This window comes from Pelodiscus sinensis, chromosome 3 (assembly GCF_052426305.1).
Source record: "Pelodiscus sinensis isolate ZL-2025 chromosome 3, ASM5242630v1, whole genome shotgun sequence".
Lineage (NCBI taxonomy): Eukaryota > Metazoa > Chordata > Testudines > Trionychidae > Pelodiscus > Pelodiscus sinensis.
In genome coordinates, this window is record NC_143054.1 from 9,067,149 (window position 1) to 9,094,440 (window position 27,292).

Consider the following 27,292-nt stretch of genomic DNA (forward strand, 5'->3'; position numbering starts at 1 on the left):
GTTTCAGCTGCCCTTAAGTGCGCCCCTGCGTCCAATCAGTGTGGACGCGCTAGTTCGAATTAGCAAAACGCTAATTCGAACTAGTTTTTAAGTCTAGATGCGCTAATTCGAATGAGCTAGTTCGAATTAGCGCTGTAGTGTAGACATACCCTATGAGATAAGGTTTTGGGGTGTTTTTGTGGGCCTCCACTTTTGTATTTGTTGTGCCAGAGCGCGGAACATTCTTGACACTTCTATGGTCACGCCTAGGAAATGATTCTGAGCAAAGAAGAAGGAAGAGAACATTACTCTGTCCCGTCATACGCTCCCCCCGCCCCACACACCACCCCAAGAAGACTCCAGTCATTTAAAAATGCAGTGTGAAATATTTTATTCAGAGAAGGGGGACAAAACTCTCTCTCCATGCTGTGAGGTGTCCCCTTGTGCATTACTTCGGCACAGAATATTTATCAAATTCGGCAGCACCCAAATCCTCCTCTGCATCCAACGGTCACATGTACTATACATAAAAGGTCGACTATGGGCAGACAAGGACCCCATCCGCCGCTACCACACCTAGGAGGTGGTACACCATGACCTGCACAAGAGAAAAAGCAATCATTTGTGGATAGCCAGCACTGCAAATGGAGTATCATCAGTGGACTAGGGACTCTTGCTTGCCTCCATGGTCAATGTTGTTAAATGTGTGGTGCCTGAACTTCAGTGGTGCAGTGAGGTGGGGTGGAGGGGCAGTTGCTCCTGGGCTCCAGACTAGGGGGGCACCCAGTTAGTCCCCCTCCACTTCCCTTGTCATCCCCAACTTGCCTGTTCCTCCTCTGCCTGCCATCACCTGGACAACTCTCCTCCATCTCTACCGGCAGGTTAGTGCTTACGGGAGCCCAGCCCCAAACTGGAGGGGGGTGTCTGAGAGAAGCCACGTTCTGTCTCTTTAAGGCAAATCTATCCTGCTCTGTTGTCTCCCCGCACTCCTGTTCTGTGCTCCTCTGAGTCACATGCTCCAGAGTGGAGCAGCTGTAAGTATGCACCTCTGGTAATCAGTTGGGCACACTGGAGAGAATCCGCTTACCACTGCCCTTGGTGCTACTGCAACAGGAAACATAAGCAATAATAATCCCTACAGGCTACTTTATCTCTCACCTGGAGCAGCATGGAAGAGAAGGAGGGTCATAATAAGGAACAGGTAGAGGCCCTTCATATCGGGAGCTCAGCTGCGATCTCAGTGTCACTGCAGAGAAGAGGTGCCACTGCAGAGGAGTGAGATGGAGGAGGAGACAGGGAGCCCCAGTATTTATAGAGCTCTGTGGACTGAGAAGCATCGACCCATGGGATTGTAGGTGCCCCAGATGCATTCTGTAGCCAGAAGGCCTTGTAAATAGCTCCATGCATCACTTGCCCTGAACAATCACCCAGAGTTTCATACGTAAGCACAGGAGCTAACAATTCTCCTCCATACAGACGGCGCGGCTACAGGAGGAGTGCTGGCCGTAGTCCAGTGGTCTTGTGATGGAACAGTTGGCTCCACTAGACAACTAGTGTGAAAGGGGTGTGAAAGTTGATAAAACAAGTGAAGGACAGAACACAATAGAAATAAAATCTTTTATAAATACCAGACCTTTCAAACACTGCCCTCTGGTTAGAATGTCTTCCCTGTGCAGTGTTAAAACTCATTTCTATTCCTAATTCCCCTCAGACCACACCGATGCCCCACCTGGTTCCTTTCTCTCCTGGATTTTCCCCTTCCTCCTATCCCTACCTCAGACCTAGCACCCTGATTGTCTGCTTCTTCCTCTCAGGCCTGATCTATACTAGACCAGGCAGGTCGGTTTAAGGTACAGGGCATCCCCACTATAAGTCGTCCCGGTATACATCCGTTCCACACTAAAGTCACTGACACTTGAAGGAACTGATGCGTTATAAGTCCTCCCATTCCCCGCTCTTAAGTCATGCCAAAAAAAAAGCTTGTGCAAATGGAAGCCAACTGCAGGAAAATATCCCCTGCTTTAAGTTTTTCTCTGTAAGTCCAAGTTTTTTTGAATGTATCTTGGACTTATAGTGAGGACAGCTTGTATACAACTCCAGCAATGCAAAATGCAAAATGCAAAATGCAAAATGCATAGCTGAAGTCAGTTTACCTCAAGCCAGGCTGTGGCAGCGTCCACCCAGAGGGAGGCCGACAGGAGGACACTACTGTCAGCTTCCCTTATTCCTTGCAGCATCAGGGGTACCAGATGCTGGCAGGGGCTGCCCTCAGTGTTCGATTTATGGGTCTACATTACACCCACTAAATCAAATGCTAAAAGATTCACCTCCAATCTTCTCACTAGTGCAGAGAGGAACTGCCCTTTTCTGAATTCTTGTTACTAGGCCTTACTTCCATCTCCTGGCCCACTAACTTCATCACCCATCCACCATGACCATCACACCAACCGGCACTGAACCCAAATGTACACATGGTACGTGTGCAAATTAGAAGTTGTTTCCTCTTAGGTACACCTCTCTGACAGGCAGAAAAAACTGGATGAATGATTGCAGCCCTGAACATACATAAAATCTTCATATAGTCATTTCCCTACTTGAATTACACTGGGGATTCACATTTCGTTCCCCTCAAAGCTTAGTCCAATCTAACTTGATTTAATCAATACTTTCTTACACTGTGGTCAAGACAAATCCTTTATACTTTGGCACCTGCTAAACTTATGGGCTACGTCTAGACTGGCATGATTTTCCACAAATGCTTTTAGCGGAAAAGTTTTCTGTTAAAAGCATTTGCGGAAAAGAGCGTCTAGATTGGCACGGACGCTTTTCTGCAAAAGCACTTTTTGCAGAAAAGCATCCGTGCCAATCTAGACGCGCTTTTGCGCAAAAAAGCCCCGATCGTCATTTTCACGATGGGGGTTTTTTGCACAAAAGAAATCTGAGCTGTCTACACTGGCCCTTTTGTGCACACACAGTGTGCTTACAGTAGAGTTAAACAGAGGCAATATGATATTTCCGCTCGGCTAAGTCTAGACTGCTTTCTTCTGCCGAAAGAAGATATGCACATTTGGAGCTAATTTGCATATCTTCTTACTATCGGGTTATTGGAAGAGGTTTTGTTGAAAAAGAAAGCAGTCTAGACATGGTTCTTTAGGAAAAAAACCCCTTTTTCAAAAGAACCCTGCATATCCCATTTTTTTAGGGAAAAGGGTGCTTCCGAGAAAGGGGTGTTTTCCTGAAAGAACCGCATTTAAACTGCTTTCTTTTTTGACAAAACCTCTTCCAATAACACAATCGGAAGAAGATATGCAAATTAGCTCTGAATTTGCATATCTTCTTTCAGCAGAAGAAAGCTGTCTAGGGGAGCTATGTCTACACTGCAGCTTCTTGTGCAAGAACAGCCAATCTTGTGCAAAAACTTGCCATCTGTTTACACTGCACGAGCGTTCTTGCGCTAGTAAATTTACAGTCTAGCGTTGTAAAACAGGGCTTATTCCAGAAGAGTCATTCCTCTCCTCACGAGGAATAAGCCCTCTTGAGCAAGAGCTCTTCCACAAGAGGGCAGTGTAGACAGGCAACATGAATTTCTTGCGCAAGAAGCCCCTATGGTTAAAATGGCCATCAGAGCTTTCTTGCTCTAAGTCGAGATAGCATGTCCACATTAAGGGAGCCTGCTTCGGACTCATTTTGAGGCTTCCTTGTAGCGTGGACATGCTATTTCGAAATAGCTATTTCAGGAGGTATTATTTTGAAATAAGTTACTTTGAAATAATTTCCTAATGTAGAGAATGCCCTTAGGTGCCACAGCACTACTCATTTTTTTAAGTGTAGATAAAGATATTTTACTTATATCAGGTCACTAGGTGGCACGGCCATGGGGCAGATGGACTCCATCTTTCAACAGCAAGCTGCACATGAACCTCACCCACACTCTCGGCCATACACATGCATGCACCCGGCTGTGGTGTCCATGAAGCTCACACTACCGGGCCCTCTCTTGTGGGGGTGAACAGTGCTCAGGCCAGCACTTCGTAAGTCTGGCAGAAGCAGTCCAGGGAAAACAAGGCGCGAGGAGGCAACGAGGGACAGCGACCAGCTTAGGTTGCTCCGGACTCGCTGGCAGGCATGTGGATTGCATTGGACAGCAACAGCCCAGGCGTGACTTGCTTTTTCCTCAATGGTCTGCAAGCCAAATTCAGGCTTGCCTCCAGCTTCCACTGCCAGGGCCCAGATGTGGAGAAACTTGGGCGCAGGACTGACACGTTGTCTGCCATAGTGGAGGCTTAACCCTCCTCACATGTCTTCAGCAAGCCCCACATCTCAACCATGGGCTCTGTCACTGCGCGTCCTTGGCCCAGAGCTGAGGAAAGCAGCAGCTCTCTGTTCCAGCTCCCTATCCCTCCAATGGAGGCTATCAACCCCTTGCAGCAGCCTCTCCCCATCTAGCCCAAGCCAGGCCCAGAGGGAGCTCACCACTGCATCATGGGACCTGTAGTTCGTCCTAGCCAGCATAGAGCACACAGAGGTCTGGCTAATCAGAATACCTCTGGAAGGATTCAGATACTCTTCTTATAGGGAGGGAGGGAGGACGGGCAGGTGGGGTGGGGTGGGGTGGGGTGGGGTGGGGTGAGGGACTACAGATGTAACATATTTCCTTCTCCAGCTGGGGAGGTACACCTATCAGAAAGGCAGCATGGCCCTGTGACTAGGGCATGTAACTAGGATCCAAGAGAAAATGGGTTCTGTTCCTGATTCGGCTGCTGAGTGACCTTACAGAGGTGCTTCTGGTTCACTTATGAGGATAATAAAATCTTTGAGCAGGGGCCTGTCTCCTGCCACGTCTTTGACCTTCCTTCAGTAGATGCCCTGGGTTGGAGGTTGGGGAGGGAGGGTAGCAGTGCTTTGGAGCTGTCTGGCTTAAACAAATGGCATCTTGTCCCCCCCCCCCAAGGAGGAACCCAAGAAAAAGGCACGTGCGGACGTTGAAGAGGTTTTTGGAGGGTTTTTTTGAAAGAAGAGGTCTCCAGGAAAAAGCACAGGTGCCCTAGTGGCTACTCCATCCATAGTAATTGCAACTTAAATGTGAGATAGCATCCGAACAATGTGGACGCTATCTTTCAAAAAAGCAGATTGATTTTTCAATGCACTTTGGCTGTGTAGACGCTCTCTTTCGAAATAAGTTTTTCTGGAAGATCTCTTCTGGAAAGGCTTCTTTTGAAGAAAGCCTGCAGTCTAGACGTAGCCCCCATCATGACAGAATTGGGAACAGGACCCAAGAGACCTGATTTTCAAATTGAGGGTCATGTCTTGAATTTTGTTCTTTGATCAGAATGAAGAGTTCCCAAAAGCCTGACAGAGCAACAATCCTTCATGGGCATTATTCAGCACGTGTTCTAGAAGAACTAGAACCTTAGGCTACATCTACACTGGCAGCTTCTTGTGGAAGAACAGCCATTCTTCCACAAAAACTTGCCGGCTGTCTACACGGCACGAGCGTTCTTCCAGAAGTAAATTTACAGTATAGTGTTGTAAACAGGGCTTCTTCCGGAAGAGTTAGTCCTCTCCCTACAAGGAATAAGCCCTCTTGTACACGAGCTCTTCCAGAAGAGGGCAGTGTAGACAGGCAACATGTATTTCTTGCGCAAGAATCCCCTATGGTTAAAATTGCCATCAGAGCTTTCTTGCGCAAGAGAGCGTCTACATGTCCATGGATGCTCTTGCGCAAAAGCACATCTCTTGTGCAAAAGCCCATGCCAGTGTCGATGCGCTCTTGTGGAAGAGTTTTTGCACAAGAACTCTGCCGCAAAAGAGTTATTGCGTAAGAAGCTACCAGAGTAGACGTAGCCTCTGAGAGCACTAGGAATCATGCAGAGAAGATTATAGGAGACCAGCACAATTGATCAAACACATGATTGGTTATGAGTTATAAGTGAGGTCTTAAAAGAGAGTAAAAGAACCTGAGTTTCCTCCCTGTCAATAGGCCCCTGCTCGGCCAATCAGCATTGAGACTGTGAGTGCTGGGAGGAGGGATAGCTCAGTGGTTTGAGCATTGGCCTGCTAAACCCACAGCTGTGAGTTCAATCCTTGTGGAGGCAGTTTGGGGCAAAAATTCATCAGGGATGATACGTGGTCCTGCTGTGAAGGCAGGGGACTGGGCTCAATGACCTTTCAAGGTCCCTTCCAGTTCTAGGAGATAGGCAATCTTCATAAATTTATTCGGTGAAATCAGACCCCTTACTGGAATTGCAGCCTTTCCAGTGTGGAGTAGAGCAAATAGAATTCCCTGTATTTTATATCCAACTCTCCTGTTACTATAACCTCAGTACAGCATTTGCCTTTTTCACAACGCTCCATTGTTGCCCAATATTCAGTTTGGGGCCCACTGTAAACCTCGGGTCCTTTCCTGCCAAAGCAGCTCTTCCCCATTTTGTATTTGTGCTTGATTCTTCCCTTATCGGTGCCTTTCTTTGAACTTGTCTTTGGCAAATTCTCCAGTGTGTCACAATCATTCTGAATTCACTCGACCTTAGGCTGATGTCTTTTTTTAATTTTTGGTGTACTAGACACTAGTTTGTCACATGCCAAAATTATGCTGCTGACCCAGTCAAAGGATAAGGAGAGACAGCTTGCCTAATTACTTGAGACAAACTTCTAGGACAGATGGAGTGGTTCCAATTTCCAATGGGAGAAAAAAAAAACAATGTAAGAAAAGATAAGGTGGGCCATGAACAATGTGCTTTGTGTACTTTGCAGTGATCAAACCAGTGGGTCAGAACAACATTAAAAGGTGTTGACGAGTGAATATCATGAGTAGTTAGGAATGGATCAGCTCATGCATTAATCAATGGGCAGTTCTCTGGGGCATCTTGTTTGACTAGTTGCTCACCATGTGGATAATAGGCCCACAATCTGGCTTTTAGGGCTGCCCTCGGGCATTCCTCTAGCCAGGCTGTCAGCAAGGGGGTCTGGACGAAGCTGTAGGCATAGTCCTCATGGTTAAGAAGCACACTGCATCATGGGAAATACAAGTCCTTCAGCCTGCTCCCATTGACACGGGTGTCCCCCTGTTTACTCTTTTAGTGTTACTCTCTGTCTGATTGTGGGTTGCTTCACTGACACTGTCAGGAAAGGAGTCAGTGAATTCTCTTCAGGAAGTGAGCTTTTGCCCGGAGTAAACCAACAAATGGTCTTAGAATATTTGGCCCCAGTTCTGATGCTGGTGTATATTGGTGTAACACCACTGACTGAGTTTGCACCAGCTGAGTTCCTTGCCCCTTATTTTTGTGCTAAGAAGGACTTCTGTCCATGGGACCTGTGGGTCGAGCAATTGGCTGTGGTTTTCCTTCCATGAAACCTAAAGAACTTCAGTCCATTGTCTGCTGAGATGCGCTGATCTTCAACATGGTTTCTGGGGCAAGAATAAGTTCTACATTCAACAGCTAAAGCCTTAGCTGAGTCCCTTTCCCTATGCACCTCATTTATGTACAACGCTGACAAGCAGAACTGACTCTCAGACCTCTGGAGCTTAGTGCATGAGCCTCTCCAGCTTGAACTAAAAGGGAGCTCTCTCTCCATATTAACTGTCCCACCAACCACTCAAGGCTGACAGTGGTATGACTGACTTTGTGACCCACGTAGCTAGCTAGTGGTTCGGTGAATATAGAGAGCTGAACAATGGAGACACAGATAAACGAGTGTCTACTGTATATTGTAGCTAGGGAAACAAAAGTTCAACATTTCATTGTGGAAAAATGCAGATTTTTGTGTGTCTTTCTAAATTGGAGAATGTTCTTTTTATCACAGAAAACAAGGATCTCTGCTGAGCTGTTCTTGGCCCTACACTATTTAACGTTCTTATCGGTGAGCTGGAAGAAAACGTAAAGTCATTACTGATAACGTTTGAAAATGACACAAAATTTAGGGGAGTGGGAAATAATGAAGAAAACAGGTCTCTGATAGGGAGTGATGTGGCTTGCTAGGTCAGCTAGGCACAAGCAAACAATATGTGTTGTAATATGTCCGAATGTATATGTGTAACTAACAGATTTACCTAGTGTTGCTCAGGTATCAGGCCCCATGAGCGCGGGATGGTGGGAAAGTGGGGTGGGAGTAGGGGGGTGGGAGGGAATCCTCAGGCCCTGAGAGGAGTGGTGCCGGAGAGGAGAGGGCATCTGCAGGCCCTGTGAGAAGTTGTGGGTGGGGAGGGGAAGGGAATCCCCAGGCCCTGGGTGAAGTGGTGTTATCTGCTTAAACGAAGCACACGAGATCTTTCAGAGGGGAAAAGGCAGTACGCCGCATTTATTGAGAATACAACAGTTGCATGTGCTATTCAATAATTCACACACAAACACCATACACACACACAGTCCCGCCAGACGATGTCATAGTTACCAGTCCAGATTCTGTATCAGTCCAGTGGCCAGCTAGATTGAACACAGAGGGCCTTTGTCGATCAATCGATCCAATGCTTTTCTGGAGTTGGTGGCAAGACGAACCCAAAGTTCCAAAGCTTTTATAATCCTTTCTCTGTTGAAATCAATGGATTCCACTCTGTCAGCTTGTGACTGGAATGTTATCTTATTGATGTCAGTCATTCCCAAACATCTCTTGGAGGCTCATCCTGCAATCAATTGTCTTGAAGGCTCATCAATGTGCCACTCTGCCAATAGTCCAATCACTCCTTATTATGGGTATGCATTTTTGACGCCGGGTCGTCTGTACTCTGGTCTTCGCCTACACTCAACCTCCCTCTTTGGCCATCTGGTTCTGAGCAATAACTTTTGCACCTTATCTCAGCACATTCATTCCCTTTTCACACACATAAGCAATGTTACAAGGGCTTTCAAGGTTAGGCGGCACAGCGTCAACATCTGCATTGGCAAGACAAAGAGACATTGTAAATCAAGCAATTAAGGCCTCAGCCTTCAACATCCTGTTAGTCTCATTAACACTGACACAATATCAAAGCTATCTTTTTACTTAGGCCCATTTACTAAACTCACTAAACTTTAGGACAAAGAAATAGCCATTTAACTAAAGGGACAGAGGCAGCAACATGGGGTGGCAGGTGGAGCCGGTCCACGAGAGAACCTGGTTTAAAAATCGTCTCCCCGTGCAGACCGGCTCCGACCTGCCACCCCATGCTCCTGCCTCTGCTACAGAGGCAGCAAGAAGTATGTGTGTGTGGTCACTTGGATTAACCAATAAGCCCAGGTTTACCAATTAATTGTTTAAACGACTATACACTAACATCCCTAGTGTGTACTCGTATCCATGTGTGCACAAAGGTATCTCTTGCACTGAGCTTCTGCAATAGCCAGAAAGTGAGGAAATCTGTGTGGGACACAGCAGTAGTGTTACCACCTCATTGTTGCATAGGAAGAATTTTCACTATTATTTCTCAAGCAGGTTGCAGTGTCCGTGGCTACACTGGTGCAAATTGCCATTTAGCATATTCAAATGACTTGAAAGAAGAGTTGTAGGGGCACAGTCACACAGAACTGAGCCAGGGGCCAATGGTTAGCTTAATTTGAATGGAAGATGCCAGCTGAGGCCCACAAACAACCCCCTTGCCCCTTAGGGTCCCTGTAGTGCCAAAAGTGAGAAGTAAGTGAGAAAAGGCAGCTCAGGTTGGGCCAGGGATGAACCGTGTGTGGCAGAGCTCATAGCATCTCCAGTCTGGCTTTGCTGCTCCTGAGACACCCCAATTGACCCTCTTGCGGCACGCAAGGATGGCTGAGGGAGAGGTGTGTTCTTTAATTCTCGCCGAGGCAGCTCTTCCCTGAGCACCTGGTAAAACCATGCTCCTGGGAGTTCGCCCACGACAGGTTCATTAGTTACCTGGTGTGCTTTTCAGCTTGCAGCACTCTAAGCTTCAGGACTATCCAGGGCTTCAGGTAACTTCCAGTGCAGGGGGGCAAGTGAGTTGTCAGAAACAGCCAGAGGATACAGCAATTGGGAATTGTGGGAACAGCAATGGAGAATTAGCCAGGCTCAAACTCAGGTATCTGCACCTTGGCAACCATGCCGCTGCACAGCAGGTGGGGAGGGCAGGTAGGTGGGGTAGGTTGCAGCCCAACCTGGATGCCTTCCCACATCTGCCAGACAAGCATTCCAGCTCAGGGTCTACTTTCTGGAAGGGTGCAATTAAGGGCCTTGAGTGCTGACAACAGGGAGGTTGGGTGTGTCTACACACCTCAGCACCTGGAGAACCTGCAGAATAGACACCCTCTGTGTGTGGATGTCACATTACTGGATTTTAAGGGGAGCAGCCAGATCACTGCTGCACCCAATAAGGGGGTATTTGCCCCAAAGTGAATACAAAGGGGGCCATGTGAGGTGTCACACGAAAGCTTCTGTTCTACTGATTCTGTATCTGCTATTCATGTCATTGTATAATATCTGTATGTGGAGTTATAAACACTCTGTGTGGATGCTCGAAAATTCTCGGTCTGTGGCTGAACAATGGACAAGGAATGCTCAAACAATGGCGATGCTAATTAGCAAGGGGACAATGAATCTCTAGGTGCCAATACACACCTCAGGAATGTGACTGATACCTGCAGAGCAGCATGGATAGGTTGAGAAGATGCCAGAGGAGGTATATAAGTGCCATGTGGCATCCTCCATCTTGTCTTCAGTTTTGCTCCTGTTCCCAGATGCAGTCTTGCAGGGAACAACGAGCCGGAAACAACTGTGGACCCATCCTGACATAGGATGTACACCAGAGACTTTTAAGATAGCAGTTTATAATATCTCTGCTAAGAGCCTGCACTGAGAACTGGGGGATTCGATGGTTGTAATGTATTATCCTTTAACAACCTTACTCTCATGCTTTTCTTTCTTTTAGTAATAAACCTTTAGATTTTAGATTCTAAAGGATTGGCTCAGCGTGATCTTGCAGGTAAGATTCAGAGTGTAAATTGACCTGTGGGAACTGTGACAGAGAGAGTCTGCAGAACTGGAATTCATCTACAGATTTGACACCTTCACCCTGGGTTTGAACAAAGTCGTTAACAGGTGGGCATATTACAAAGCCAATTTCTCCTGCCTTTAACATCTGCATTTCCACATCAAAAGCTAAGTATAGGACACATCCAGCTTGCTTAATTAACCTCATTAACACAGCCACATTAACGTGATTCTGTCTGCGTGAACAGAGTGTTGTGAGCAAGACAAGAGAATTTGTCATGCTGCTGTATTCTATGCAGATTAGGTCTCAACTGGAGTATTGTGTACATTTTAGGAAAGATATGGAGTAACTGGAGAAGGTCCAGAGAAGAGTAACAAAAATGATTAAAGGTCTAGAAAACATGAGCTATGAGGGAAGACTGAAAGAACTGGGCTTGTTTAGTTTGGAAATGAGAAGCCTGAGAGGGGACGTGAGAGCAGTTTTCAAGAATTTAAAAGAGTGTTACAAGGAGGAGGGATAAAAATTGTTCTCCTTGGCCTCTGAAGACAGGACAAGAAGCAATGGGCTTAAACTGCAGCAAGGGAGGTTTAGGTTGGACATTAGGAAAAACTTCCTGTCGGGGTGGTTAAACACTGGAATAAATTGCCCAGGGAGGTTGTGGAATCTCCATCACTGGAGATATTTAAGAGCAGGTTAGATAGACATTTGTCAGGGATGACCTAGATCATGGGTTCCCAAACTGGGGGGTGTGCTCCCCTGGGGGGGCATGAAGGAATTCCAGGGAGGGGGGTGGAAGGCAACCCATCCCCCCATCCCCCGGCAATCCCCTTGCTATTTTTGTTTCTCGGCCCTGGTCAGTTCCTATTCTTTTTTCTTTTTTTGCTCAACAAGTTTTGTTGCTGAGGGTGGGGAGGGGGCGTGAGGGTTTCTCAAAAAATCAAAAAGGGGGCGTGATGCCGAAAAGTTTGGGAACCACTGATCTAGATGGTGCTTGGTCCTGCTGTGGGGACAGGGGACTGGACTCAAGGCCCTCTAAAGGTCCCTTCCATGTTCAGTGATCTATGATACTATGAGGTGCTACCTTTGACGAGTACTTCTTCTGTTGTTATATATGTATAAATCTTGGTTTCTGTTATGTAGGCACCTAACTTTAGTGCATAAAGCCCTGTTTAAAACTCTCCTTTGCCATGAGACCTACAGAGACCTTGTTTGCCTGTATTCATCTCTTGTCTTATGTTTAGGGCATGTCTACACTACAGCCAGAGGTCGGCTTAAGGTATGCAATTCCGGCTTTCTAAATAATGTAGCTGTAGTTGACCTACCTTAAATTGAGCTTTGGCACTGTCCTCACAGTGGGAGGTTGATGGCAGAAATGCTTCTGTTAACTCTCCTTAGTCCTCGCACCGGTAAGGAGTACTGGTGCAGATGAGGGCACTCTTAGTGTTCGATTTAGTGGGTCTATACGAGACTCGCTAAATCGAATGCTGAAAGATCAATTGCCCCAGTGTTGATTTCCTAGAAGTATAGAAGTACCCTCTGATTGTAAGCTCTTTGGGACAGGGCTGCCTTTGTTTTCTGTGTCTTTACAGTGCTCAGGTGAGTGGGATCCTACTCAGTGTTTCCTGTAAGATATGCACTTGTGCTCAGGAAAGATTCACATGCAGCCCAGATGATTAGCAGGGTGCACACGACCTGGTATTTTGTTTCCATTGGTGGTGCACATTCACCCATACCTCGGTGCACATAAAAATGTAATCCACACATGGATGGAAAGGATTAGAGGGAACATTGCTCCTGGTCTATGATTAGGGTTCCCAGGAGCTTCTATAACACAAATAATCACATGCTTATTAAAGGCAGGGGAATCAGAGGTTGGTTTGAAAATCAGCTTGCATGATCTTCTTAGGGATCTGGGTTTCTCATGCATTCACTTGGTAACAAGAGAAATGATAGGAGACCCAAAGAAATAAAACATACTTTCTTAATGGATGTAGTGATTAGCCACTGGAACAATTTACCAAGGGCCATGGTGGATTTCCTGTCTGAGCCAATCTCTGAATCAAGATCTTTTATGAAAATTCTGCCCTAGGAATTATTCTGGGGGAAGTTCTCCAGCCTGTTATACAGGAGGTCAGACCAGAAGATCATAAAGATCCATTCTGGCATTGGAATTGCTGAAAAGGAAGGATAAAGATTCCTCTAACTGTTCGGCACCCACCTACGTGCCTGGGGAGAGGGGAACCCAGTTATATGGAGGCGACTGCTGACCCAGCCACTCTTGGACAAGCTATTGTATTAACTTGTATATGAAAAAGCAGATCATCTTAAAAGTGCTACAGGAGAAGGAATGAAATACTGCCTAGAAGAGTGCACTTTACAATTACGTCTAAATTACATTTTTTTCAAAAGAGGATATGCAAATTCTGCGTGAATTTGCATATCTTCTTCCAAGCTCACTTTTGAAAGAGGATCTTTTGAAAGTGAAAGTAGTTTGGCTGCAGTTTTTTCCGGAAAAAAAACCTTTTTCGAAAAAACCGCATAAACCTCATTTTTTAAGGAAGAGCAGTTTTTTCAAAAAAGGGTTTTTTTCGCCCCAAAAAACCCCGTCCAGACTACTGACAGAATTTGCATATCCTCTTTTGAAAATAAAACGTAGTCCAGACATCGCTTAAATGAAAGCGGGGGAATGGTCCCGCTATTGTGGAGAGCTTTCCTGGCTTATATACCACCCCGGTGAAATCGACCAGTGAAATGATCTGAGTCCCCGCTCCCACTTTTTTTACCCAAAGGTCTCCTTGAACCTTAGGGCTCCCCTTCCACTCTCTTAGAGTAGCCCAGTCCTCAAAATCCCAGCAAGGCTGGGCCCAGGTTTTCTGGGGCTTAATCCTCGACCTTGGGGTCACTTGGGGCAGGGGCTAGGGTGTCCCCACTCTGGGGTGTTCTCTTCACACTGGATGCTTTCTTGACCCAGTGATCATTACATACAGTTCAAAGCAAATACAATTTATTAAACAGCAACTGATTAAAAAGAAAAGAATAAGGAAAAACAAGAAAGTTTAAATGAGAACACGCAGTCCTGCTCTGTAGCACGGGGACATAACAAACAGCAGACTGCAGAGTGTAAGGACAGTTCACAGTCTGTTCTTTATAGGCCCCGGGGCTCTTTCTCTGGCCCTGGCTGTGCTGCAGGGGGGGCTGCAGGTGGGACACGCTTGCTCTGGCAGTGAATACATGCCTTCAGGCTCTAGGTAGCAGGACCCCTCTCCCAGCTGGAGTTACAATCCCTCTCCAAGTCTGGCCTGCAGGGCCTCTTGGCTGGTGGTGTCTCCCTGCCCAGAGCCTCTCCCCTCACTTTGCTGGTCCCAGCTGATCACCACACTCAGCTGCAGACTGTGTTGCATTGCCAGACTCCAGCTCCTTGTGTTGCTTCTCTGACCCCTTTGGCTTTCTGGTCATTGGGCCCTGGTCAGCCTCGCATTGAAGGCCTGGTGGGAGGGGTTGAGGTGCCCAGTGTAGGGCTTCATGAGCCAGGGCTGTAGATGGTAGGCCGCATCCCCCCCAGGCAGACGGGCATGTCCACGTCCCCGACCCTGATGTGGCGGTCAGGGAAGAAGGTCCCGGCCTGCAGCCTCTGGCACACGGAGGAGTTCCGGTACACCCTGGTGTCGTGTGCCTTGCTGGACCAGCCCACATTAATGTCCGTGAACTGGCCCCAGTGGTCAGAAACGGCCTGCAGGAGCACAGAGAAGTACCCCTTGTGGTTCACGTACTGGGAGGCCTGGTGTTTTATTGCAAGATTACAACTATCATTATACCCTCTAAACTCCGCAGAAGTCCACATCCTGCTTTTTTACAAACTGCTTTTTCGCAGTTCCAAACACAGAATTCTCGAAGGTTGTTGACTCAGGCAGATGTTGTTATTGTTGGCTCAGGACTCTTGATTGGTTTCGTCCTTGGGATGCCCTGTCACGTGGCCAAAGCACTATATTTGTTGATTCTCTACAGATCTCCCCACGCCGAACTGGTTCCCGATGGATCAGTAGCAGTTCAGCGTGGAGAGCTTCCAGAGGGCGATGGACACACGTTTCTGGAGGGGGATGGCGGACCTCATGCGAGTGTCCCATCGCCGCAGAGCAGGAGCAAGCACCTTGAAGAGCTCCAGGAAGGTGTCCATCTTCATCCTGAAGTTCTGGGTCCACTCCTGTCTCCCAAGCGCTCCAGGACGATGCGGTCCCACCAGTCACTGCTGCTGTCCAGACGCCAGATGTGGCTGGGCACGCCGGCATCCGGGCGCCGCTGCGGCTCCTCCACCGCACCCAGGGAGGCCAGGCGGAGAGGCAGGGGGCTGACGTGCACCAGGTGGTGCCAGGCAGCCTCCAGCCATTGCTGGCAGGCTTGCAGCAGCAAGTCCACAAACTGCACCAGAAAGCCTAGGGCGAGCTCTGGCTCCATGTTGCCACCTGCAGCGGCGTCCCCGAAGGGAACCACCGACACAGACGGGCGCAGAGAAAAATGCTTTTCTGTCCCTCGACGAGGTAGACAAGCAAGCGGAAAAGCTGAGAACAAGCTGTCCAGGGGGGGTCACTTTAAGCACGAGCCTCAGATAGCCTCAGACAGCAGCCACACAAAGCAACTACTGACCTGATGCCCTGCCAGAACCGGTTTCAGCTGCCCTTAAGTGCGCCCCTGCGTCCAATCAGTGTGGACGCGCTAGTTCGAATTAGCAAAACGCTAATTCGAACTAGTTTTTAAGTCTAGATGCGCTAATTCGAATGAGCTAGTTCGAATTAGCGCTGTAGTGTAGACATACCCTATGAGATAAGGTTTTGGGGTGTTTTTGTGGGCCTCCACTTTTGTATTTGTTGTGCCAGAGCGCGGAACAGTCTTGACACTTCTATGGCCACGCCTAGGAAATGATTCTGAGCAAAGAAGAAGGAAGAGAACATTACTCTGTCCTGTCATACGCTCCCCCCGCCCCACACACCACCCCAAGAAGACTCCAGTCATTTAAAAATGCAGTGTGAAATATTTTATTCAGAGAAGGGGGACAAAACTCTCTCTCCATGCTGTGAGGTGTCCCCTTGTGCATTACTTCGGCACAGAATATTTATCCAATTCGGCAGCACCCAAATCCTCCGCTGCATCCAACGGTCACATGTACTATACATAAAAGGTCGACTATGGGCAGACAAGGACCCCATCCGCCGCTACCACACCTAGAAGATGGTGTATCATCACCTGCACAAGAGAAAAAGCAATGATTGGTGGATAGCCAGCACTGCAAATAGAGTATCATCAGTGGACTAGGGACTCTTGCTTGCCTCCATGGTCAATGTTGTTAAATGTGTGGTGCCTGAACTTCAGTGGTGCAGTGAGGTGGGGTGGAGGGGCAGTTGCTCCTGGGCTCCAGACTAGGGGGGCACCCAGTTAGTCCCCCTCCACTTCCCTTGTCATCCCCAACTTGCCTGTTCCTCCTCTGCCTGCCATCACCTGGACAACTCTCCTTCATCTCTACGGGCAGGTTAGTGCTTACGGGAGCCCAGCCCCAAACTGGAGGGGGGTGTCTGAGAGAAGCCACGTTCTGTCTCTTTAAGGGAAATCTATCCTGCTCTGTTGTCTCCCCGCACTCCTGTTCTGTGCTCCTCTGAGTCACATGCTTCAGAGTGGAGCAGCTGTAAGTATGCACCTCTGGTAATCAGTTGGGCGCACTGGAGAGAATCCGCTTACCACTGCCCTTGGTGCTACTGCAACAGGAAACATAAGCAATAATAATCCCTACAGGCTACTTTATCTCTCACCTGGAGCAGCATGGAAGAGAAGGAGGGTCATAATAAGGAACAGGTAGAGGCCCTTCATATCGGGAGCTCAGCTGCGATCTCAGTGTCACTGCAGAGAAGAGGTGCCACTGCAGAGGAGTGAGATGGAGGAGGAGACAGGGAGCCCCAGTATTTATAGAGCTCTGTGGACTGAGAAGCATCGACCCATGGGATTGTAGGTGCCCCAGATGCATTCTGTAGCCAGAAGGCCTTGTAAATAGCTCCATGCATCACTTGCCCTGAACAATCACCCAGAGTTTCATACGTAAGCACAGGAGCTAACAATTCTCCTCCATACAGACGGCGCGGCTACAGGAGGAGTGCTGGCCGTAGTCCAGTGGTCTTGTGATGGAACAGTTGGCTCCACTAGACAACTAGTGTGAAAGGGGTGTGAAAGTTGATAAAACAAGTGAAGGACAGAACACAATAGAAATAAAATCTTTTATAAATACCAGCCCTTTCAAACACTGCCCTCTGGTTAGAATGTCTTCCCTGTGCAGTGTTAAATCTCATTTCTATTCCTAATTCCCCTCAGACCACACCGATGCCCCACCTGGTTCCTTTCTCTCCTGGATTTTCCCCTTCCTCCTATCCCTACCTCAGACCTAGCACCCTGATTGTCTGCTTCTTCCTCTCAGGCCTGATCTATACTAGACCAGGCAGGTCGGTTTAAGGTACAGGGCATCTCCACTATAAGTCGTCCCGGTATACATCCGTTCCACACTAAAGTCACTGACACTTGAAGGAACTGATGCGTTATAAGTCCTCCCATTCCCCGCTCTTAAGTCATGCCAAAAAAAAGCTTGTGCAAATGGAAGCCAACTGCAGGAAAATATCCCCTGCTTTAAGTTTTTCTCTGTAAGTCCAAGTTTTTTTGAATGTATCTTGGACTTATAGTGAGGACAGCTTGTATACAACTCCAGCAATGCAAAATGCAAAATGCAAAATGCAAAATGCATAGCTGAAGTCAGTTTACCTCAAGCCAGGCTGTGGCAGCGTCCACCCAGAGGGAGGCCGACAGGAGGACACTACTGTCAGCTTCCCTTATTCCTTGCAGCATCAGGGGTACCAGATGCTGGCAGGGGCTGCCCTCAGTGTTCGATTTATGGGTCTACATTACACCCACTAAATCAAATGCTAAAAGATTCACCTCCAATCTTCTCACTAGTGCAGAGAGGAACTGCCCTTTTCTGAATTCTTGTTACTAGGCCTTACTTCCATCTCCTGGCCCACTAACTTCATCACCCATCCACCATGACCATCACACCAACCGGCACTGAACCCAAATGTACACATGGTACGTGTGCAAATTAGAAGTTGTTTCCTCTTAGGTACACCTCTCTGACAGGCAGAAAAAACTGGATGAATGATTGCAGCCCTGAACATACATAAAATCTTCATATAGTCATTTCCCTACTTGAATTACACTGGGGATTCACATTTCGTTCCCCTCAAAGCTTAGTCCAATCTAACTTGATTTAATCAATACTTTCTTACACTGTGGTCAAGACAAATCCTTTATACTTTGGCACCTGCTAAACTTATGGGCTACGTCTAGACTGGCCTGATTTTCCACAAATGCTTTTAGCGGAAAAGTTTTCTGTTAAAAGCATTTGCGGAAAAGAGCGTCTAGATTGGCACGGACGCTTTTCTGCAAAAGCACTTTTTGCAGAAAAGCATCCGTGCCAATCTAGACGCGCTTTTGCGCAAAAAAGCCCCGATCGTCATTTTCACGATGGGGGTTTTTTGCACAAAAGAAATCTGAGCTGTCTACACTGGCCCTTTTGTGCACACACAGTGTGCTTACAGTAGAGTTAAACAGAGGCAATATGATATTTCCGCTCGGCTAAGTCTAGACTGCTTTCTTCTGCCGAAAGAAGATATGCACATTTGGAGCTAATTTGCATATCTTCTTACTATCGGGTTATTGGAAGAGGTTTTGTTGAAAAAGAAAGCAGTCTAGACATGGTTCTTTAGGAAAAAAACCCCTTTTTCAAAAGAACCCTGCATATCCCATTTTTTTAGGGAAAAGGGTGCTTCCGAGAAAGGGGTGTTTTCCTGAAAGAACCGCATTTAAACTGCTTTCTTTTTTGACAAAACCTCTTCCAATAACACAATCGGAAGAAGATATGCAAATTAGCTCTGAATTTGCATATCTTCTTTCAGCAGAAGAAAGCTGTCTAGGGGAGCTATGTCTACACTGCAGCTTCTTGTGCAAGAACAGCCAATCTTGTGCAAAAACTTGCCATCTGTTTACACTGCACGAGCGTTCTTGCGCTAGTAAATTTACAGTCTAGCGTTGTAAAACAGGGCTTATTCCAGAAGAGTCATTCCTCTCCTCACGAGGAATAAGCCCTCTTGAGCAAGAGCTCTTCCACAAGAGGGCAGTGTAGACAGGCAACATGAATTTCTTGCGCAAGAAGCCCCTATGGTTAAAATGGCCATCAGAGCTTTCTTGCTCTAAGTCGAGATAGCATGTCCACATTAAGGGAGCCTGCTTCGGACTCATTTTGAGGCTTCCTTGTAGCGTGGACATGCTATTTCGAAATAGCTATTTCAGGAGGTATTATTTTGAAATAAGTTACTTTGAAATAATTTCCTAATGTAGAGAATGCCCTTAGGTGCCACAGCACTACTCATTTTTTTAAGTGTAGATAAAGATATTTTACTTATATCAGGTCACTAGGTGGCACGGCCATGGGGCAGATGGACTCCATCTTTCAACAGCAAGCTGCACATGAACCTCACCCACACTCTCGGCCATACACATGCATGCACCCGGCTGTGGTGTCCATGAAGCTCACACTACCGGGCCCTCTCTTGTGGGGGTGAACAGTGCTCAGGCCAGCACTTCGTAAGTCTGGCAGAAGCAGTCCAGGGAAAACAAGGCGCGAGGAGGCAACGAGGGACAGCGACCAGCTTAGGTTGCTCCGGACTCGCTGGCAGGCATGTGGATTGCATTGGACAGCAACAGCCCAGGCGTGACTTGCTTTTTCCTCAATGGTCTGCAAGCCAAATTCAGGCTTGCCTCCAGCTTCCACTGCCAGGGCCCAGATGTGGAGAAACTTGGGCGCAGGACTGACACGTTGTCTGCCATAGTGGAGGCTTAACCCTCCTCACATGTCTTCAGCAAGCCCCACATCTCAACCATGGGCTCTGTCACTGCGCGTCCTTGGCCCAGAGCTGAGGAAAGCAGCAGCTCTCTGTTCCAGCTCCCTATCCCTCCAATGGAGGCTATCAACCCCTTGCAGCAGCCTCTCCCCATCTAGCCCAAGCCAGGCCCAGAGGGAGCTCACCACTGCATCATGGGACCTGTAGTTCGTCCTAGCCAGCATAGAGCACACAGAGGTCTGGCTAATCAGAATACCTCTGGAAGGATTCAGATACTCTTCTTATAGGGAGGGAGGGAGGGAGGACGGGCAGGTGGGGTGGGGTGGGGTGGGGTGGGGTGGGGTGAGGGACTACAGATGTAACATATTTCCTTCTCCAGCTGGGGAGGTACACCTATCAGAAAGGCAGCATGGCCCTGTGACTAGGGCATGTAACTAGGATCCAAGAGAAAATGGGTTCTGTTCCTGATTCGGCTGCTGAGTGACCTTACAGAGGTGCTTCTGGTTCACTTATGAGGATAATAAAATCTTTGAGCAGGGGCCTGTCTCCTGCCACGTCTTTGACCTTCCTTCAGTAGATGCCCTGGGTTGGAGGTTGGGGAGGGAGGGTAGCAGTGCTTTGGAGCTGTCTGGCTTAAACAAATGGCATCTTGTCCCCCCCCCCCCCCAAGGAGGAACCCAAGAAAAAGGCACGTGCGGACGTTGAAGAGGTTTTTGGAGGGTTTTTTTGAAAGAAGAGGTCTCCAGGAAAAAGCACAGGTGCCCTAGTGGCTACTCCATCCATAGTAATTGCAACTTAAATGTGAGATAGCATCCGAACAATGTGGACGCTATCTTTCAAAAAAGCAGATTGATTTTTCAATGCACTTTGGCTGTGTAGACGCTCTCTTTCGAAATAAGTTTTTCTGGAAGATCTCTTCTGGAAAGGCTTCTTTTGAAGAAAGCCTGCAGTCTAGACGTAGCCCCCATCATGACAGAATTGGGAACAGGACCCAAGAGACCTGATTTTCAAATTGAGGGTCATGTCTTGAATTTTGTTCTTTGATCAGAATGAAGAGTTCCCAAAAGCCTGACAGAGCAACAATCCTTCATGGGCATTATTCAGCACGTGTTCTAGAAGAACTAGAACCTTAGGCTACATCTACACTGGCAGCTTCTTGTGGAAGAACAGCCATTCTTCCACAAAAACTTGCCGGCTGTCTACACGGCACGAGCGTTCTTCCAGAAGTAAATTTACAGTATAGTGTTGTAAACAGGGCTTCTTCCGGAAGAGTTAGTCCTCTCCCTACAAGGAATAAGCCCTCTTGTACACGAGCTCTTCCAGAAGAGGGCAGTGTAGACAGGCAACATGTATTTCTTGCGCAAGAATCCCCTATGGTTAAAATTGCCATCAGAGCTTTCTTGCGCAAGAGAGCGTCTACATGTCCATGGATGCTCTTGCGCAAAAGCACATCTCTTGTGCAAAAGCCCATGCCAGTGTCGATGCGCTCTTGTGGAAGAGTTTTTGCACAAGAACTCTGCCGCAAAAGAGTTATTGCGTAAGAAGCTACCAGAGTAGACGTAGCCTCTGAGAGCACTAGGAATCATGCAGAGAAGATTATAGGAGACCAGCACAATTGATCAAACACATGATTGGTTATGAGTTATAAGTGAGGTCTTAAAAGAGAGTAAAAGAACCTGAGTTTCCTCCCTGTCAATAGGCCCCTGCTCGGCCAATCAGCATTGAGACTGTGAGTGCTGGGAGGAGGGATAGCTCAGTGGTTTGAGCATTGGCCTGCTAAACCCACAGTTGTGAGTTCAATCCTTGTGGAGGCAGTTTGGGGCAAAAATTCATCAGGGATGATACATGGTCCTACTGTGAAGGCAGGGGACTGGGCTCAATGACCTTTCAAGGTCCCTTCCAGTTCTAGGAGATAGGCAATCTTCATAAATTTATTCGGTGAAATCAGACCCCTTACTGGAATTGCAGCCTTTCCAGTGTGGAGTAGAGCAAATAGAATTCCCTGTATTTTATATCCAACTCTCCTGTTACTATAACCTCAGTACAGCATTTGCCTTTTTCACAACGCTCCATTGTTGCCCAATATTCAGTTTGGGGCCCACTGTAAACCTCGGGTCCTTTCCTGCCAAAGCAGCTCTTCCCCATTTTGTATTTGTGCTTGATTCTTCCCTTATCGGTGCCTTTCTTTGAACTTGTCTTTGGCAAATTCTCCAGTGTGTCACAATCATTCTGAATTCACTCGACCTTAGGCTGATGTCTTTTTTTAATTTTTGGTGTACTAGACACTAGTTTGTCACATGCCAAAATTATGCTGCTGACCCAGTCAAAGGATAAGGAGAGACAGCTTGCCTAATTACTTGAGACAAACTTCTAGGACAGATGGAGTGGTTCCAATTTCCAATGGGAGAAAAAAAAAACAATGTAAGAAAAGATAAGGTGGGCCATGAACAATGTGCTTTGTGTACTTTGCAGTGATCAAACCAGTGGGTCAGAACAACATTAAAAGGTGTTGACGAGTGAATATCATGAGTAGTTAGGAATGGATCAGCTCATGCATTAATCAATGGGCAGTTCTCTGGGGCATCTTGTTTGACTAGTTGCTCACCATGTGGATAATAGGCCCACAATCTGGCTTTTAGGGCTGCCCTCGGGCATTCCTCTAGCCAGGCTGTCAGCAAGGGGGTCTGGACGAAGCTGTAGGCATAGTCCTCATGGTTAAGAAGCACACTGCATCATGGGAAATACAAGTCCTTCAGCCTGCTCCCATTGACACGGGTGTCCCCCTGTTTACTCTTTTAGTGTTACTCTCTGTCTGATTGTGGGTTGCTTCACTGACACTGTCAGGAAAGGAGTCAGTGAATTCTCTTCAGGAAGTGAGCTTTTGCCCGGAGTAAACCAACAAATGGTCTTAGAATATTTGGCCCCAGTTCTGATGCTGGTGTATATTGGTGTAACACCACTGACTGAGTTTGCACCAGCTGAGTTCCTTGCCCCTTATTTTTGTGCTAAGAAGGACTTCTGTCCATGGGACCTGTGGGTCGAGCAATTGGCTGTGGTTTTCCTTCCATGAAACCTAAAGAACTTCAGTCCATTGTCTGCTGAGATGCGCTGATCTTCAACATGGTTTCTGGGGCAAGAATAAGTTCTACATTCAACAGCTAAAGCCTTAGCTGAGTCCCTTTCCCTATGCACCTCATTTATGTACAACGCTGACAAGCAGAACTGACTCTCAGACCTCTGGAGCTTAGTGCATGAGCCTCTCCAGCTTGAACTAAAAGGGAGCTCTCTCTCCATATTAACTGTCCCACCAACCACTCAAGGCTGACAGTGGTATGACTGACTTTGTGACCCACGTAGCTAGCTAGTGGTTCGGTGAATATAGAGAGCTGAACAATGGAGACACAGATAAACGAGTGTCTACTGTATATTGTAGCTAGGGAAACAAAAGTTCAACATTTCATTGTGGAAAAATGCAGATTTTTGTGTGTCTTTCTAAATTGGAGAATGTTCTTTTTATCACAGAAAACAAGGATCTCTGCTGAGCTGTTCTTGGCCCTACACTATTTAACGTTCTTATCGGTGAGCTGGAAGAAAACGTAAAGTCATTACTGATAACGTTTGAAAATGACACAAAATTTAGGGGAGTGGGAAATAATGAAGAAAACAGGTCTCTGATAGGGAGTGATGTGGCTTGCTAGGTCAGCTAGGCACAAGCAAACAATATGTGTTGTAATATGTCCGAATGTATATGTGTAACTAACAGATTTACCTAGTGTTGCTCAAGTATCAGGCCCCATGAGCACGGGATGGTGGGAAAGTGGGGTGGGAGTAGGGGGGTGGGAGGGAATCCTCAGGCCCTGAGAGGAGTGGTGCCGGAGAGGAGAGGGCATCTGCAGGCCCTGTGAGAAGTTGTGGGTGGGGAGGGGAAGGGAATCCCCAGGCCCTGGGTGAAGTGGTGTTATCTGCTTAAACGAAGCACACGAGATCTTTCAGAGGGGAAAAGGCAGTACGCCGCATTTATTGAGAATACAACAGTTGCATGTGCTATTCAATAATTCACACACAAACACCATACACACACACAGTCCCGCCAGACGATGTCATAGTTACCAGTCCAGATTCTGTATCAGTCCAGTGGCCAGCTAGATTGAACACAGAGGGCCTTTGTCGATCAATCGATCCAATGCTTTTCTGGAGTTGGTGGCAAGACGAACCCAAAGTTCCAAAGCTTTTATAATCCTTTCTCTGTTGAAATCAATGGATTCCACTCTGTCAGCTTGTGACTGGAATGTTATCTTATTGATGTCAGTCATTCCCAAACATCTCTTGGAGGCTCATCCTGCAATCAATTGTCTTGAAGGCTCATCAATGTGCCACTCTGCCAATAGTCCAATCACTCCTTATTATGGGTATGCATTTTTGACGCCGGGTCGTCTGTACTCTGGTCTTCGCCTACACTCAACCTCCCTCTTTGGCCATCTGGTTCTGAGCAATAACTTTTGCACCTTATCTCAGCACATTCATTCCCTTTTCACACACATAAGCAATGTTACAAGGGCTTTCAAGGTTAGGCGGCACAGCGTCAACATCTGCATTGGCAAGACAAAGAGACATTGTAAATCAAGCAATTAAGGCCTCAGCCTTCAACATCCTGTTAGTCTCATTAACACTGACACAATATCAAAGCTATCTTTTTACTTAGGCCCATTTACTAAACTCACTAAACTTTAGGACAAAGAAATAGCCATTTAACTAAAGGGACAGAGGCAGCAACATGGGGTGGCAGGTGGAGCCGGTCCACGAGAGAACCTGGTTTAAAAATCGTCTCCCCGTGCAGACCGGCTCCGACCTGCCACCCCATGCTCCTGCCTCTGCTACAGAGGCAGCAAGAAGTATGTGTGTGTGGTCACTTGGATTAACCAATAAGCCCAGGTTTACCAATTAATTGTTTAAACGACTATACACTAACATCCCTAGTGTGTACTCGTATCCATGTGTGCACAAAGGTATCTCTTGCACTGAGCTTCTGCAATAGCCAGAAAGTGAGGAAATCTGTGTGGGACACAGCAGTAGTGTTACCACCTCATTGTTGCATAGGAAGAATTTTCACTATTATTTCTCAAGCAGGTTGCAGTGTCCGTGGCTACACTGGTGCAAATTGCCATTTAGCATATTCAAATGACTTGAAAGAAGAGTTGTAGGGGCACAGTCACACAGAACTGAGCCAGGGGCCAATGGTTAGCTTAATTTGAATGGAAGATGCCAGCTGAGGCCCACAAACAACCCCCTTGCCCCTTAGGGTCCCTGTAGTGCCAAAAGTGAGAAGTAAGTGAGAAAAGGCAGCTCAGGTTGGGCCAGGGATGAACCGTGTGTGGCAGAGCTCATAGCATCTCCAGTCTGGCTTTGCTGCTCCTGAGACACCCCAATTGACCCTCTTGCAGCACGCAAGGATGGCTGAGGGAGAGGTGTGTTCTTTAATTCTCGCCGAGGCAGCTCTTCCCTGAGCACCTGGTAAAACCATGCTCCTGGGAGTTCGCCCACGACAGGTTCATTAGTTACCTGGTGTGCTTTTCAGCTTGCAGCACTCTAAGCTTCAGGACTATCCAGGGCTTCAGGTAGCTTCCAGTGCAGGGGGGCAAGTGAGTTGTCAGAAACAGCCAGAGGATACAGCAATTGGGAATTGTGGGAACAGCAATGGAGAATTAGCCAGGCTCAAACTCAGGTATCTGCACCTTGGCAACCATGCCGCTGCACAGCAGGTGGGGAGGGCAGGTAGGTGGGGTAGGTTGCAGCCCAACCTGGATGCCTTCCCACATCTGCCAGACAAGCATTCCAGCTCAGGGTCTACTTTCTGGAAGGGTGCAATTAAGGGCCTTGAGTGCTGACAACAGGGAGGTTGGGTGTGTCTACACACCTCAGCACCTGGAGAACCTGCAGAATAGACACCCTCTGTGTGTGGATGTCACATTACTGGATTTTAAGGGGAGCAGCCAGATCACTGCTGCACCCAATAAGGGGGTATTTGCCCCAAAGTGAATACAAAGGGGGCCATGTGAGGTGTCACACGAAAGCTTCTGTTCTACTGATTCTGTATCTGCTATTCATGTCATTGTATAATATCTGTATGTGGAGTTATAAACACTCTGTGTGGATGCTGGAAAATTCTCGGTCTGTGGCTGAACAATGGACAAGGAATGCTCAAACAATGGCGATGCTCATTAGCAAGGGGACAATGAATCTCTAGGTGCCAATACACACCTCAGGAATGTGACTGATACCTGCAGAGCAGCATGGATAGGTTGAGAAGATGCCAGAGGAGGTATATAAGTGCCATGTGGCATCCTCCATCTTGTCTTCAGTTTTGCTCCTGTTCCCAGATGCAGTCTTGCAGGGAACAACGAGCCGGAAACAACTGTGGACCCATCCTGACATAGGATGTACACCAGAGACTTTTAAGATAGCAGTTTATAATATCTCTGCTAAGAGCCTGCACTGAGAACTGGGGGATTCGATGGTTGTAATGTATTATCCTTTAACAACCTTACTCTCATGCTTTTCTTTCTTTTAGTAATAAACCTTTAGATTTTAGATTCTAAAGGATTGGCTCAGCGTGATCTTGCAGGTAAGATTCAGAGTGTAAATTGACCTGTGGGAACTGTGACAGAGAGAGTCTGCAGAACTGGAATTCATCTACAGATTTGACACCTTCACCCTGGGTTTGAACAAAGTCGTTAACAGGTGGGCATATTACAAAGCCAATTTCTCCTGCCTTTAACATCTGCATTTCCACATCAAAAGCTAAGTATAGGACACATCCAGCTTGCTTAATTAACCTCATTAACACAGCCACATTAACGTGATTCTGTCTGCGTGAACAGAGTGTTGTGAGCAAGACAAGAGAATTTGTCATGCTGCTGTATTCTATGCAGATTAGGTCTCAACTGGAGTATTGTGTACATTTTAGGAAAGATATGGAGTAACTGGAGAAGGTCCAGAGAAGAGTAACAAAAATGATTAAAGGTCTAGAAAACATGAGCTATGAGGGAAGACTGAAAGAACTGGGCTTGTTTAGTTTGGAAATGAGAAGCCTGAGAGGGGACGTGAGAGCAGTTTTCAAGAATTTAAAAGAGTGTTACAAGGAGGAGGGATAAAAATTGTTCTCCTTGGCCTCTGAAGACAGGACAAGAAGCAATGGGCTTAAACTGCAGCAAGGGAGGTTTAGGTTGGACATTAGGAAAAACTTCCTGTCGGGGTGGTTAAACACTGGAATAAATTGCCCAGGGAGGTTGTGGAATCTCCATCACTGGAGATATTTAAGAGCAGGTTAGATAGACATTTGTCAGGGATGACCTAGATCATGGGTTCCCAAACTGGGGGGTGTGCTCCCCTGGGGGGGCATGAAGGAATTCCAGGGAGGGGGGTGGAAGGCAACCCATCCCCCCCATCCCCCGGCAATCCCCTTGCTATTTTTGTT

At 47.2% G+C, this 27,292-nt stretch overlaps 2 long non-coding RNA genes across 2 annotated transcripts; both read right to left on the minus strand.

Annotated features, from left to right (window-relative positions):
* Nucleotides 1-353: 353 nt before the first annotated feature.
* On the minus strand, nucleotides 354-1,603 carry LOC149524605 (uncharacterized). The gene is made up of 2 exons (XR_016349031.1): nucleotides 1,138-1,603; nucleotides 354-577 (listed from the first exon to the last, which is right to left on the minus strand). It is a non-coding gene; the product is annotated as an uncharacterized LOC149524605 (long non-coding RNA).
* A 14,302-nt stretch (nucleotides 1,604-15,905) lies between these two features.
* Nucleotides 15,906-17,304, minus strand: LOC149524606 (uncharacterized). The gene is made up of 2 exons (XR_016349032.1): nucleotides 16,690-17,304; nucleotides 15,906-16,129 (listed from the first exon to the last, which is right to left on the minus strand). It is a non-coding gene; the product is annotated as an uncharacterized LOC149524606 (long non-coding RNA).
* Nucleotides 17,305-27,292: the final 9,988 nt, after the last annotated feature.